We start from the raw sequence: 16,944 nt of genomic DNA, 5'->3' as shown, positions 1-16,944 counted from the left end.
AATTGAGTAGGGAAAAGGGATTTGTTGGGAGGTGTTGATTGCTTTGGCATGTTCAGGGGAATGGTGGACGTTTTACGCTATTTTGTGTATTTTTAAAATATTTTTAAAATGTTGGTACATAATGCTTCCGCCATCGTTTCCTACATTGCGTTCGGAAAGTATTCAGCCCCCTTGACTTTTTCTACATTTTGTTAAGTTACAGCCTTTTCCCCCTCATCAATCTATACAATACCCCATAATGACAAAGCAAAAACAGTTTTTTAGACATTTTTATTTTTTAACACATTTACATAAGTAGTCAGACCCTTTACTCAGTACTTTGTTGAAGTACCTTTGGCAGTGATTTAAGCTTGGCACACCTGTATTTGGGGAGTTTCTCCCATTCTTCTCTGCAGATCCTCTCAATCTCAACGGGACATTAAGAACTGTAATATACTCTGCTTCTCAGAGTCATGGCTGAACAAGGACATAGATAATATACCTCTAGCTGGTTTTTCTATGCATCGGCAGGACAGAACGGTAGAGTCCTGTCGGGGGGTTGTGTGTCTCTTTTATTAACAACAGCTGGTGAGCGATCTCTAATATTAAGGAAGTCTTGAGGTTATGCTCGCCTGAGTTAGAATACCTCATGATAAATTGTATACCATACTATTTACCTAGGCCATATTCAGCTGTCTATTTACCACCACAAACAGATGCTGGCAGTAAGACTGCACTCAACGAGCTGGATACGGCCATCAGCAAACAAGACCATGCTCATTGAGGCGTGCTCCTAGTGGCCGGTGATTTTAATGCAAGAAAACTGAAATCTGTTTTTACCTCATCTCTACCAGCATCTAACCTGTGCAACTAGAGGGGGAAAAAAAACTCTAGATCACCTTAAGTCCACACACAAAGACGGTATACAAAGCTCTCCCCCACCTTCCATTTGGCAAATCAGACCATAACTCTATCGTCCTGATTCCTGCTTACAAGCAAACGCTCAATATGGAAGTGGTCCGATGAAGTGGATGCTAAACTACTGTTATGCTAGCACAGACTGGAATACGTTCCGGGATTCATCCCATGGCATTGAGGAGTTTACCACATCAGTCACTGGCTTCATTAATAAGTTAATTGATAACGTTGTCCCCACAGTGACTGTATGTACATATCCCAACCAGAAGCCAAGGATTTACAGGCAACATCTGCACTGACCTAAAGGCTAGAGCTGCCACATTCAAGTAGCAGGACACTAATCCGGATGCCAGGACAACAACCTCTCCCTCAATGTGGGCAAGACAAAGGAGGTTATCGTGATGACAGGAAATGGAGTGCCAACCACGCCCCCATTGACAGGGCTGTAGTGGAGCGGGTTGAGAACTTCAAGTTCCTCTGTGTCCACATCACTAAGGACCTTTCATGGTCCAAACACACCAACATAGTTGTGAAGAGGGTACGACAATGCCTGCTTCCTCTCAGGAGGCTGAAAATATTTGGCATTGGCCCTCAGATCCTCAAAAGGTTTTACAGCTGCACCATTGAGAACATCTTGACTGGCTGCATCATTGCTTGGTATGGCAACTGCTCTGCATCCGACTGCAAGGCGCTACAGAGGGTAGAGCGTACGGCCCAGTATATCACTGGGGTTGAAATCCCATCACTGGGGCTGAGCTTCCTGCAATCCAGGACCTCTATTCCAGGCGGTGTCACAGGAAGACCCTAAAATTTGTCAAAGACTCCAGACACCCAAGTCATAGACTCTCTGCTATCACATGGCAGGCGGTATAGGAGTGCAAAGTCTGGAACCAAAAGGCACCTCAACAGTTTTTACCCCCAAGTCATAAGAATGCTCAACAGTTAATCAAATGGCTACCTGGACTGTTTACATTGACCCCCATTATGATTTATTTATCGTAATTGTCCCTTGCACTGGGTCATTGCAAACTCACTAGACACACACTCACACATACTACACTGACACTCCAACACACACACACACAGTCTTGTCTAACTAACCTTGTGGGGACACACAATTCAGTCCCATTCAAAATCCTATTTTCCCTAACCCATAACACTAAACCTAACCCTTACCCATAACCCGAAAGCCTAAACTTAATCCTAAACCTAACCCTAGTTCCTAATCCTAAAACAAACTCTCGCTCCTAACCCTAAACCTAATTCTAACCTTAACCCTAAACCCCCTAGAAATATAATTTGACCTTGTGGGGACTAACAAAATGTCCCCAATTGGTCCCCACAAGTATAGTTAAACACATCCACATACGCTCACACACACAAAATACACACAGACATGCATATTGACCACACACACACACACACACACACACACACACACACACACACACACACACACACACACACACACACACACACACACACACACACTCTTCACATACACTGCTGCTACTCTGTTCATGATATATGCTGACTGCCTAGTCCCTTTTACCCCTACTTTTACCTCAACTACCTCGTACCCCTGCACATTGACTTGGTACTTGTACTCCTTGTACATAGACTTTTTGTTGTGTTACTATTTCCTTTTTATTTAGAAAATATTTGTCTTACTTTTTAACTCTTTTATAATATATTTTTTATTTTATTTAACTAGGTAAGTTTTAAGAACAAATTGTTAATTGGCAAAATACCTCCTGTGGGGATGGGGGCTGGGATTAAAAATAAATAAAATAAAAAATATGACAAAACACACATCACGACAAGAGAGACAAAACAACACTACATAAAGAGATACCTAAGACGACAACACAGCATGGTAGTAACACATCATAACACAACATGATAGCAACACATCATAACACAGCATGGCAGTAACACAACATGACAACAACATGGTAGCAACACAACATGAAAACACAGCATGGCAGTAACACATCATAACACAGCATGGCAGTAACACAACATGACACAGCATGGCAGTAACACAACATGACAACAACATGGTAGCAACACAACATGAAAACAGCATGGCAGTAACACATCATAACACAGCATGGCAGTAACACATCATAACACAGAATGGCAGTAACACATAACACAGCATGGCAGTAACACATCATAACACAGCATGGCAGTAACACATCATAACACAGCATGGCAGTAACACATCATAACACAGCATGGCAGTAACACATCATAACACAGCATGGCAGTAACACAACATGACAACAACATGGTAGCAACACAACATGAAAACACAGCATGACAGTAACACATCATAACACAGCATGGCAGTAACACATCATAACACAGCATGGCAGTAACACATCATAACACAGCATGGCCGTAACACATAACACAGCATGGCAGTAACACATCATAACACAACATGGCAGTAACACATCATAACACAACATGGCAGTAACACAACATGACAACAACATGGTAGCAACACAACATGAAAACAGCATGGCAGTAACACAACATGACAACAACATGGTAGCAACACAACATGAAAACACAGCATGGCAGTAGCACATCATAACACAGCATGGTAGCAACACAACATGACAACAACATGGTAGCAACACAACATGAAAACAGCATGGCAGTAGCACATCATAACACAGCATGGTAGCAACACAACATGAAAACAGCATGGCAGTAGCACATCATAACACAGCATGGCAGTAACACAACATGACAACAACATGGTAGCAACACAACATGAAAACACAGCATGGCAGTAACACATCATAACACAGCATGGCAGTAACACAACATGACAACAACATGGTAGCATCACAACATGACAACAGCATGGCAGTATCACATCATAACACAGCATGGCAGTAACACAACATGACAACAACATGGTAGCAACACAACATGACAACAACATGGTAGCAACACAACATGAAAACACAGCATGGCAGTAACACATCATAACACAGCATGGCAGTAACACAACATGACAACAACATGGTAGCAACACAACATGACAACAACATGGTAGCAACACAACATGACAACAACATGGTAGCAACACAACATGAAAACAGCATGGCAGTAGCACATCATAACACAGCATGGCAGTAACACAACATGACAACAACATGGTAGCAACACAACATGAAAACACAGCATGGCAGTAACACATCATAACACAGCATGGCAGTAACACAACATGACAACAACATGGTAGCAACACAACATGACAACAACATGGTAGCAACACAACATGACAACAACATGGTAGCAACACAACATGAAAACAGCATGGCAGTAGCACATCATAACACAGCATGGTAGCAACACAACATGAAAACAGCATGGCAGTAACACAACATGACAACAACATGGTAGCAACACAACATGACAACAACATGGTAGCAACACAACATGAAAACACAGCATGGCAGTAACACATCATAACACAGCATGGCAGTAACACATCATAACACAGCATGGCAGTAGCACAACATGACAACAACATGGTAGCAACACAACATGACAACAACATGGTAGCAACACAACATGAAAACAGCATGGCAGTAGCACATCATAACACAGCATGGTAGCAACACAACATGAAAACAGCATGGCAGTAGCACATCATAACACAGCATGGCAGTAACACAACATGACAACAACATGGTAGCAACACAACATGACAACAACATGGTAGCAACACAACATGAAAACAGCATGGTAGTAGCACATCATAACACAGCATGGTAGCAACACAACATGAAAACAGCATGGCAGTAGAACATCATAACAGCATGGCAGTAACACATAACACAGCATGGCAGTAACACAACATGACAACAACATGGTAGCAACACAACATGAAAACAGCATGGCAGTAGCACATCATAACACAGCATGGTAGCAACACAACATGACAACAACATGGTAGCAACACAACATGAGAACAACATGGTAGCAACACGACATGAAAACACAGCATGGCAGTAACACATCATAACACAGCATGGCAGTAACACAACATGACAACCACATGGTAGCAACACAACATGACAACAACATGGTAGCAACACAACATGAAAACACAGCATGGCAGTAACACATAACACAGCATGGCAGTAACACAACATGACAACAACATGGTAGCAACACAACATGAAAACAGCATGGCAGTAGCACATCATAACACAGCATGGTAGCAACACAACATGACAACAACATGGTAGCAACACAACATGAGAACAACATGGTAGCAACACAACATGAAAACAGCATGGCAGTAGCACATCATAACACAGCATGGTAGCAACACAACATGAAAACAGCATGGCAGTAGCACATCATAACACAGCATGGCAGTAACACAACATGACAACAACATGGTAGCATCACAACATGACAACAGCATGGCAGTATCACATCATATCACAGCATGGCAGTAACACAACATGACAACAACATGGTAGCAACACAACATGACAACAACATGGTAGCAACACAACATGACAACAACATGGTAGCAACACAACATGAAAACAGCATGGCAGTAGCACATCATAACACAGCATGGCAGTAACACAACATGACAACAACATGGTAGCAACACAACATGAAACACAGCATGGCAGTAACACATCATAACACAGCATGGCAGTAACACAACATGACAACAACATGGTAGCAACACAACATGACAACAACATGGTAGCAACACAACATGACAACAACATGGTAGCAACACAACATGAAAACAGCATGGCAGTAGCACATCATAACACAGCATGGCAGTAACACAACATGACAACAACATGGTAGCAACACAACATGAAAACACAGCATGGCAGTAACACATCATAACACAGCATGGCAGTAACACAACATGACAACAACATGGTAGCAACACAACATGAAAACACAGCATGGCAGTAACACATCATAACACAGCATGGCAGTAACACAACATGACAACAACATGGTAGCAACACAACATGACAACAACATGGTAGCAACACAACATGACAACAACATGGTAGCAACACAACATGAAAACAGCATGGCAGTAGCACATCATAACACAGCATGGTAGCAACACAACATGAAAACAGCATGGCAGTAGCACATCATAACTCAGCATGGCAGTAACACAACATGACAACAACATGGTAGCAACACAACATGACAACAACATGGTAGCAACACAACATGAAAACACAGCATGGCAGTAACACATCATAACACAGCATGGTAGTAACACATCATAACACAGCATGGCAGTAGCACAACATGACAACAACATGGTAGCAACACAACATGACAACAACATGGTAGCAACACAACATGAAAACAGCATGGCAGTAGCACATCATAACACAGCATGGTAGCAACACAACATGAAAACAGCATGGCAGTAGCACATCATAACACAGCATGGCAGTAACACAACATGACAACAACATGGTAGCAACACAACATGACAACAACATGGTAGCAACACAACATGAAAACAGCATGGTAGTAGCACATCATAACACAGCATGGTAGCAACACAACATGAAAACAGCATGGCAGTAGAACATCATAACAGCATGGCAGTAACACAACATGACGACAACAACATGGTAGCAACACAACATGACAACAACATGGTAGCAACACAACATGAAAACACAGCATGGCAGTAACACATAACACAGCATGGCAGTAACACAACATGACAACAACATGGTAGCAACACAACATGAAAACAGCATGGCAGTAGCACATCATAACACAGCATGGTAGCAACACAACATGACAACAACATGGTAGCAACACAACATGACAACAACATGGTAGCATCACGACATGAAAACACAGCATGGCAGTAACACATCATAACACAGCATGGCAGTAACACAACATGACAACCACATGGTAGCAACACAACATGACAACAACATGGTAGCAACACAACATGAAAACACAGCATGGCAGTAACACATAACACAGCATGGCAGTAACACAACATGACAACAACATGGTAGCAACACAACATGAAAACAGCATGGCAGTAGCACATCATAACACAGCATGGCAGTAACACAACATGACAACAACATGGTAGCAACACAACATGAGAACAACATGGTAGCAACACAACATGAAAACAGCATGGCAGTAGAACATCATAACAGCATGGCAGTAACACATAACACAGCATGGCAGTAACACAACATGACAACAACATGGTAGCAACACAACATGAAAACAGCATGGCAGTAGCACATCATAACACAGCATGGTAGCAACAGAACATGACAACAACATGGTAGCAACACAACATGACAACAACATGGTAGCAACACGACATGAAAACACAGCATGGCAGTAACACATCATAACACAGCATGGCAGTAACACAACATGACAACCACATGGTAGCAACACAACATGACAACAACATGGTAGCAACACAACATGAAAACACAGCATGGCAGTAACACATAACACAGCATGGCAGTAACACAACATGACAACAACATGGTAGCAACACAACATGAAAACAGCATGGCAGTAGCACATCATAACACAGCATGGTAGCAACACAACATGACAACAACATGGTAGCAACACAACATGAGAACAACATGGTAGCAACACAACATGAAAACAGCATGGCAGTAGCACATCATAACACAGCATGGTAGCAACACAACATGAAAACAGCATGGCAGTAGCACATCATAACACAGCATGGCAGTAACACAACATGACAACAACATGGTAGCATCACAACATGACAACAGCATGGCAGTATCACATCATAACACAGCATGGCAGTAACACAACATGACAACAACATGGTAGCAACACAACATGACAACAACATGGTAGCAACACAACATGACAACAACATGGTAGCAACACAACATGAAAACAGCATGGCAGTAGCACATCATAACACAGCATGGCAGTAACACAACATGACAACAACATGGTAGCAACACAACATGAAAACACAGCATGGCAGTAACACATCATAACACAGCATGGCAGTAACACAACATGACAACAACATGGTAGCAACACAACATGACAACAACATGGTAGCAACACAACATGACAACAACATGGTAGCAACACAACATGAAAACAGCATGGCAGTAGCACATCATAACACAGCATGGCAGTAACACAACATGACAACAACATGGTAGCAACACAACATGAAAACAGCATGGCAGTAACACATCATAACACAGCATGGCAGTAACACAACATGACAACAACATGGTAGCAACACAACATGACAACAACATGGTAGCAACACAACATGACAACAACATGGTAGCAACACAACATGAAAACAGCATGGCAGTAGCACATCATAACACAGCATGGTAGCAACACAACATGAAAACAGCATGGCAGTAGCACATCATAACTCAGCATGGCAGTAACACAACATGACAACAACATGGTAGCAACACAACATGACAACAACATGGTAGCAACACAACATGAAAACAGCATGGTAGTAGCACATCATAACACAGCATGGTAGCAACACAACATGAAAACAGCATGGCAGTAGAACATCATAACAGCATGGCAGTAACACAACATGACGACAACAACATGGTAGCAACACAACATGACAACAACATGGTAGCAACACAACATGAAAACACAGCATGGCAGTAACACATAACACAGCATGGCAGTAACACAACATGACAACAACATGGTAGCAACACAACATGAAAACAGCATGGCAGTAGCACATCATAACACAGCATGGTAGCAACACAACATGACAACAACATGGTAGCAACACAACATGACAACAACATGGTAGCAACACGACATGAAAACACAGCATGGCAGTAACACATCATAACACAGCATGGCAGTAACACAACATGACAACCACATGGTAGCAACACAACATGACAACAACATGGTAGCAACACAACATGAAAACACAGCATGGCAGTAACACATAACACAGCATGGCAGTAACACAACATGACAACAACATGGTAGCAACACAACATGAAAACAGCATGGCAGTAGCACATCATAACACAGCATGGCAGTAACACAACATGACAACAACATGGTAGCAACACAACATGAGAACAACATGGTAGCAACACAACATGAAAACAGCATGGCAGTAGAACATCATAACAGCATGGCAGTAACACATAACACAGCATGGCAGTAACACAACATGACAACAACATGGTAGCAACACAACATGAAAACAGCATGGCAGTAGCACATCATAACACAGCATGGTAGCAACAGAACATGACAACAACATGGTAGCAACACAACATGACAACAACATGGTAGCAACACGACATGAAAACACAGCATGGCAGTAACACATCATAACACAGCATGGCAGTAACACAACATGACAACCACATGGTAGCAACACAACATGACAACAACATGGTAGCAACACAACATGAAAACACAGCATGGCAGTAACACATAACACAGCATGGCAGTAACACAACATGACAACAACATGGTAGCAACACAACATGAAAACAGCATGGCAGTAGCACATCATAACACAGCATGGTAGCAACACAACATGACAACAACATGGTAGCAACACAACATGAGAACAACATGGTAGCAACACAACATGAAAACAGCATGGCAGTAGCACATCATAACACAGCATGGTAGCAACACAACATGAAAACAGCATGGCAGTAGCACATCATAACACAGCATGGCAGTAACACAACATGACAACAACATGGTAGCATCACAACATGACAACAGCATGGCAGTATCACATCATAACACAGCATGGCAGTAACACAACATGACAACAACATGGTAGCAACACAACATGACAACAACATGGTAGCAACACAACATGACAACAACATGGTAGCAACACAACATGAAAACAGCATGGCAGTAGCACATCATAACACAGCATGGCAGTAACACAACATGACAACAACATGGTAGCAACACAACATGAAAACACAGCATGGCAGTAACACATCATAACACAGCATGGCAGTAACACAACATGACAACAACATGGTAGCAACACAACATGACAACAACATGGTAGCAACACAACATGACAACAACATGGTAGCAACACAACATGAAAACAGCATGGCAGTAGCACATCATAACACAGCATGGCAGTAACACAACATGACAACAACATGGTAGCAACACAACATGAAAACAGCATGGCAGTAACACATCATAACACAGCATGGCAGTAACACAACATGACAACAACATGGTAGCAACACAACATGACAACAACATGGTAGCAACACAACATGAAAACAGCATGGCAGTAGCACATCATAACACAGCATGGTAGCAACACAACATGAAAACAGCATGGCAGTAGCACATCATAACTCAGCATGGCAGTAACACAACATGACAACAACATGGTAGCAACACAACATGGCAACAACATGGTAGCAACACAACATGAAAACACAGCATGGCAGTAACACATCATAACACAGCATGGTAGTAACACATCATAACACAGCATGGCAGTAGCACAACATGACAACAACATGGTAGCAACACAACATGACAACAACATGGTAGCAACACAACATGAAAACAGCATGGCAGTAGCACATCATAACACAGCATGGTAGCAACACAACATGAAAACAGCATGGCAGTAGCACATCATAACACAGCATGGCAGTAACACAACATGACAACAACATGGTAGCAACACAACATGACAACAACATGGTAGCAACACAACATGAAAACAGCATGGTAGTAGCACATCATAACACAGCATGGTAGCAACACAACATGACAACAGCATGGCAGTAGAACATCATAACAGCATGGCAGTAACACAACATGACGACAACAACATGGTAGCAACACAACATGACAACAACATGGTAGCAACACAACATGAAAACACAGCATGGCAGTAACACATAACACAGCATGGCAGTAACACAACATGACAACAACATGGTAGCAACACAACATGAAAACAGCATGGCAGTAGCACATCATAACACAGCATGGTAGCAACACAACATGACAACAACATGGTAGCAACACAACATGAGAACAACATGGTAGCAACACAACATGAAAACAGCATGGCAGTAGCACATCATAACACAGCATGGTAGCAACACAACATGAAAACAGCATGGCAGTAGCACATCATAACACAGCATGGCAGTAACACAACATGACAACAACATGGTAGCAACACAACATGAAAACACAGCATGGCAGTAACACATCATAACACAGCATGGCAGTAACACAACATGACAACAACATGGTAGCAACACAACATGACAACAACATGGTAGCAACACAACATGACAACAACATGGTAGCAACACAACATGAAAACAGCATGGCAGTAGAACATCATAACACAGCATGGTAGTAGCACATCAATACACAGCATGGTAGCAACACAACATGAAAACAGCATGGCAGTAGCACATCATAACACAGCATGGCAGTAACACAACATGACAACAACATGGTAGCAACACAACATGACAACAACATGGTAGCAACACAACATGAAAACACAGCATGGCAGTAACACATCATAACACAGCATGGCAGTAACACAACATGACAACAACATGGTAGCAACACAACATGACAACAACATGGTAGCAACACAACATGAAAACACAGCATGGCAGTAACACATCATAACACAGCATGGCAGTAACACATCATAACACAGCATGGTAGCAACACAACATGACAACAACATGATAGCAACACAACATGGCAGCATCACAACATGGTAGCAGCAGAAAACAGGGTACCAACATTGTTGGGCACATACAACAGCACAAAGGGCAAGAAGGAAGAGACAACAATACATCATGCAAAGCAGCCACAACTGTCAGTAAGAGTGTCCATGATTGAGTCGTTGAATGAAGAGACTGAGATAAACTGTCCAGTTTGAGTGTTTGTTGCAGCTCATTCCAGTCGCTAGCTGCATCGAACTGAAAAGACGAGCGACCCAGGGATGTGTTTCTTTGGGGACCTTCAACAGAATGTGACTGGCAGAATGGGTGTTGTATATGGAGGATGAGGGCTGCAGTAGATATCTGAGATAGGGGGGAGTGAGGCCTAAGAGGCTTTTATAAATAAGCAACAACCAGTGGGTCTTGCCACGGGTATACAGAGATGACCAGTTTACAGAGAAGTATAGAGTCCATTGATGTGTCCTATAGGAGCATTGGTGGCAAATCTGATGGCCAAATGGTAAAGAACATCTAGCCGCTCGAGAGCACCCTCGCCTGCCAATCTATAAATTACGTCTCCAACTCTGCATTGTTGGGAAAAGGCTCTTAGGTAAGCATTTCACTGTATAGTCCACAGTTGTTGTATTTGGCACATGTGACCAATAACATTTGATTTAATTTAATTTCTGTAAGTGCCAAAATTATTTTACTCAAGTATTGAGGTGTTTAATTGATGACTTTTAAGGAGGAGTAGCATTCTGAGATGGTATAGGCATCCTATGCTACACTTGCCCTTTTCTTAGCCTTCCAATCACTGGCAGGCTTGTATGTTATTATTTCACTGAATAGGGAGAGAAAATTCCCTTTGTTGCACAAATGGAAAGACAACATAATAATCCTCCATATTGCTGAGTTGACATTTTGTTGGAAATAATTGCATACTGTTGAAAGTCATAAGATTCCGCTTTTGCAGGCTCTGCTACTGTTCCAAACTCAATGATAGACCTGCATACATTTACCAGAAGGAGATGGTGTCTCGAAGCTTGTCAACTGATTTAGCTAGTTCCTCTCTCTCTCTTTCGCTCGTTCTCGTTGTCTCGCTGTCTCTCTTTCTGTCACCCTCTCCCTCTCACCACTCTTCTCTTCTCTCTCTCCCGCTCCTCCTCTCCCTTTCACCACTCTTCTCTTCACTCTCTCCTGCTCCTCCTCTCCCTCTCACCACTCTTCTCTTCTCTCTCTCCCGCTCCTCCTCTCCCTCTCACCACTCTTCTCTTCACTCTCTCCCGCTCCTCCTCTCCCTCTCACCACTCTTCTCTTCACTCTCTCCCGCTCCTCCTCTCCCTCTCACCACTCTTCTCTTCTCTCTCTCCCGCTCCTCCTCTCCCTCTCACCACTCTTCTCTTCTCTCTCTCCCGCTCCTCCTCTACCTCTCACCACTCTTCTCTTCTCTCTCTCCCGCTCCTCCTCTCCCTCTCACCACTCTTCTCTTCTCTCTCTCCCGCTCCTCCTCTCCCTCTCACCACTCTTCTCTTCTCTCTCTCCCGCTCCTCCTCTCCCTCTCACCACTCTTCTCTTCTCTCTCTCCTGCTCCTCCTCTCCCTCTCACCACTCTTCTCTTCTCTCTCTCCCGCTCCTCCTCTCCCTCTCACCACTCTTCCCTTCACTCTCTCCCTCTCACCACTCTTCTCTTCACTCTCTCCCTCTCACCACTCTTCTCTTCACTCTCTCCCGCTCCTCCTCTCCCTCTCACCACTCTTCTCTTCTCTCTCTCCCGCTCCTCCTCTCCCTCTCACCACTCTTCTCTTCTCTCTCTCCCGCTCCTCCTCTCCCTCTCACCACTCTTCTCTTCTCTCTCTCCCGCTCCTCCTCTCCCTCTCACCACTCTTCTCTTCTCTCTCTCCCGCTCCTCCACTCCCTCTCACCACTCTTCTCTTCTCTCTCTCCCGCTCCTCCTCCTCATTTTCTCACATCTCGAAGAGGGAAGCAGAAAACATGATTTTACCAGATGCAGCTTCATCTGAGGTGTCTGTCAGTGCGAGGCATGTTGCAGTACATTAACCTTTTCTCCATCTGTTCCGAGCCAAATACAGGCAGACAGGCAGACAGGCAAGAAAATGACTAATTGGGTTTGATTACCTGCGATGGATTATTTACAAGTTGTTTTTAACGCGCTGCTCGGTGTTGCAGAAAGCCTAGCACCGTGTCATGGGTTATATGAGAGTACTATAAAGGCCATGTTGTCAGTAAATAATTAAGTGTGTAATTTGAAGATCATAAAATGCCGGGGTGCAGACTGCAGTTTTATGTAAAATAGTCTCTCTTGGAGACTAACTCAAGTAGTTGTTTTCCACAGAGAAGTGAACTAATATAATACTATGCACAGCTAGGGAATGCAAACCTCAGCCATTTCCCTTTCTTCTGAGGATTTGGGACTTTCTTGTGTTAGGTCCTTTTTCCAAAGTGTAGTCAAGCCTTCACAAAGTTGCGTCCTATAAAGAAAGGTCGCCTTGCTTGAGATCCTGTCTGAGTCTTGGCCAAGTACATTTACATGATTAGATGAACATTCTTCCTCACTGTGGGTCACAGTATTATAGCTGAATTCTTTAACGCCAGCAGTTTTCCCCCCTCATATCAAAGGCAGTAAGTGAAGGAAAGGGGACAAAGAGTTGGTGAGAAAGAGAGGCATAGAGGGGAAGGATGAAGAGGGAGAGAGAGTGTGTAAAAACTTGCAGTGTACGTTGCCCTCCCCTCTTTTAGGGAAGCTTCAATTCAAAGAGCTTTATTGATATGGGAAATATGTTTACATTGCCAAAGCAAGTGAAATAAACAATCAGAAATAAACAGTAAACATTACACTTCAAATGTTATATTATGGCTATGTACAGTGTTACAATGTGCAAAAGGGAAATTAAATCAACATAAATATGGGATGTGTTTATAATGGTGTTTATGCTTCATTGGTTGACCTTTTCTTGTGGCAACGGGTCACAAATCTTGTTGCTGTGATGGCACACTGTGGTATTTCACCTAATCGATATGGGAGTTTGTCAAAATTGGGTTTGTTTTCTAATTCTTTGTAGGTCTATGTAATCTGAGGGAAATATGTGTCTCCAATATGGTCATACATTTGGCAGGAGGTTAGGAAGTCCAGCTCAGTTTCCACCTCATTTTGTGGGCAGTGTGTACACAGCCTGTCTTCTCCTGAGAGCCAGGTCTGCCTACGGCAGTGGCAGTCGGTGTCTTTTAAGATTAGGGAGGATTTTACTTTTTTTATGAGTATTGCCTTATTTCGATTACAGCATATTGGATGACTGTCATTCATATTCCATTCACCCAGCTCAATGTAACATCGATATGTTTAGGTTACTACATGATACTATAATTAAGGAATAAGACTCCTCGGGGGTTTGTGATATATGGCCAATATACCACGGCTAAGGGCTGTCTCCTAGCACTCCGCGTTGCGTCGTGCGTAAGAACAGCCCTTAGCTGTGATATATTGGCCATATATCACAAACCCCCGAGGAGCCTTATTGCTATTATAAACTGGTTACCAACGTGATTAGAGCAGTAAAGATAAATATTTTTTCATACCCATGGTATACAGTCTGATATACCACAGCTTTCAGCCAATCAGCATTCAGGGATTAAACCACCCAGTTTATAATTTTCCCTATACCCATCATGAAGTTGCTACAACCTAGCCTACGAATGAAAGTTTACAACGTAGATGCACAGGTTGAGAGAAAAATGTGAGTAATCAAGGTGACATACAGTCACACATTCAATACTGCCTTGCACACTCTTGCCTGCTTCTAGCTGATCTAGGGTGTAATCATTAGTCCAAATAGTTTTTTTCCCGTTTGCTTCCGTTTAAAAAATGCTCTTCAACAGAATTTGTGAAATGAATACGCCCATGATCACCCGCAAACACAGTTCACTTTCGTAGCAGCCACATACTGTACGAACAGCATGATGACTTTACTTGTTGAATAAGAATTTCTCGCATCTACGCACTCCCCTCCTCTCACCTCTTCGCTTGTGGACTTTAGTGCACAACACAACAGATGTCTGTGACCAGGTGAAAAAACCTTTCCAAGCCAAACCTCCATAACATAGCCGCTAACCGCTACACACAGCCTACATCGTTGTTACGATATTAGCTAATGTTATCGTCAACATAGCTACTAGAGCTAATGTTACAATTATGCAGTACAGTGTACAGCAACCAGTTACACCGGTGGGCCCCGAAGGCAATACATTTGTAAAAACCAAAAGCTTACCCTGTCTTGGAAGAGTTACACGGTTGGATAGCCATAGCCAGCTGGGTAACATAGCATCCCTCTTTGTTTGATCCGGGTGTTGAAGTAGGCTAAACTAGCTAGCTGCATTCGTTAGCAAAGTAAGTGAAAGTGAAAAAAAAATACAACGAAATATAGCTCTCTCTCTTGCTTCTTAATTTTTGAAGAAATTAATTTGTTCAAAACTGTTCAACTGTTGTCGTTCTCTCTCTTTATGTCATCTACTCACTGCGTTTTATGCAGTGCCAGCTAGCTGTAGCTTATGCTTTCAGTACTATATTAATTCTCTGATCCTTTGATGGACAACATATCCTCTGGAAGTTGTCATAATTACTGTGTAAGTCTGTGGACGGGGGTGAGAACCATGAGCCTCCAAGGTTTTTTATTTAAGTCAAGTGTACCAAGAGGAGGACGGAAGCTAGCTGTCCTCCGGCTACACCATGGTGCTAACCCAGAGAGTGGTGTTGAGGCTACTGTTGACCTTCATTGTATTTGGTGACGTGAATATATTTAGTTTAGTTTTAACTGAAAAGTTTAGTATAGTTTTTATCTATTCACTGAGGAGTATGGTCCTCCCCTTCTTCCTCTGAGGAGCATCCACTGGCCTATGGTGGCCTTTCTCAATAGCAAGGCTATGCTCACTGAGTCTGTACATAGTCAAAGCGTTCCTTAATTTTGGGTCAGTCATAGTGGTCAGGTATTCTGCCACTATGTACTCTCTGTTTAGGGCCAAATAGCATTCCAATTTGAGTTTTTTTGTTAATATATTCCAAGTTGTCAAGTAATTCTCTTTTTGTTTTCTCACAATTTTGTTGGGTCTAATTGTGTTGCTCTCTTTGGGCTCTGTGGGGTCTGTTTGTGAACAGAGCCCCTGGACCAGCTTGCTGAGAGGACTCTTCTCGAGCTTCATCTCCCTGTAGATGATGTCTTTGTTATGGAAG

The 16,944-nt window shown here is 42.7% G+C and overlaps 1 protein-coding gene across 23 annotated transcripts in view; it reads left to right on the top strand.

The window, feature by feature from the left end:
* arvcfb (ARVCF delta catenin family member b) overlaps positions 1 to 16,944 on the top strand; it is a 364,251-nt gene that overhangs the window by 168,783 nt on the left and 178,524 nt on the right. The gene's annotated exons all lie outside the window — the stretch shown is intronic.

The sequence above is a fragment of the Oncorhynchus kisutch genome, linkage group LG8 (genome assembly GCF_002021735.2).
Source record: "Oncorhynchus kisutch isolate 150728-3 linkage group LG8, Okis_V2, whole genome shotgun sequence".
Classification (NCBI taxonomy): Eukaryota; Metazoa; Chordata; class Actinopteri; order Salmoniformes; family Salmonidae; genus Oncorhynchus; species Oncorhynchus kisutch.
This window is presented reverse-complemented; position numbering and strand designations above follow the sequence as displayed.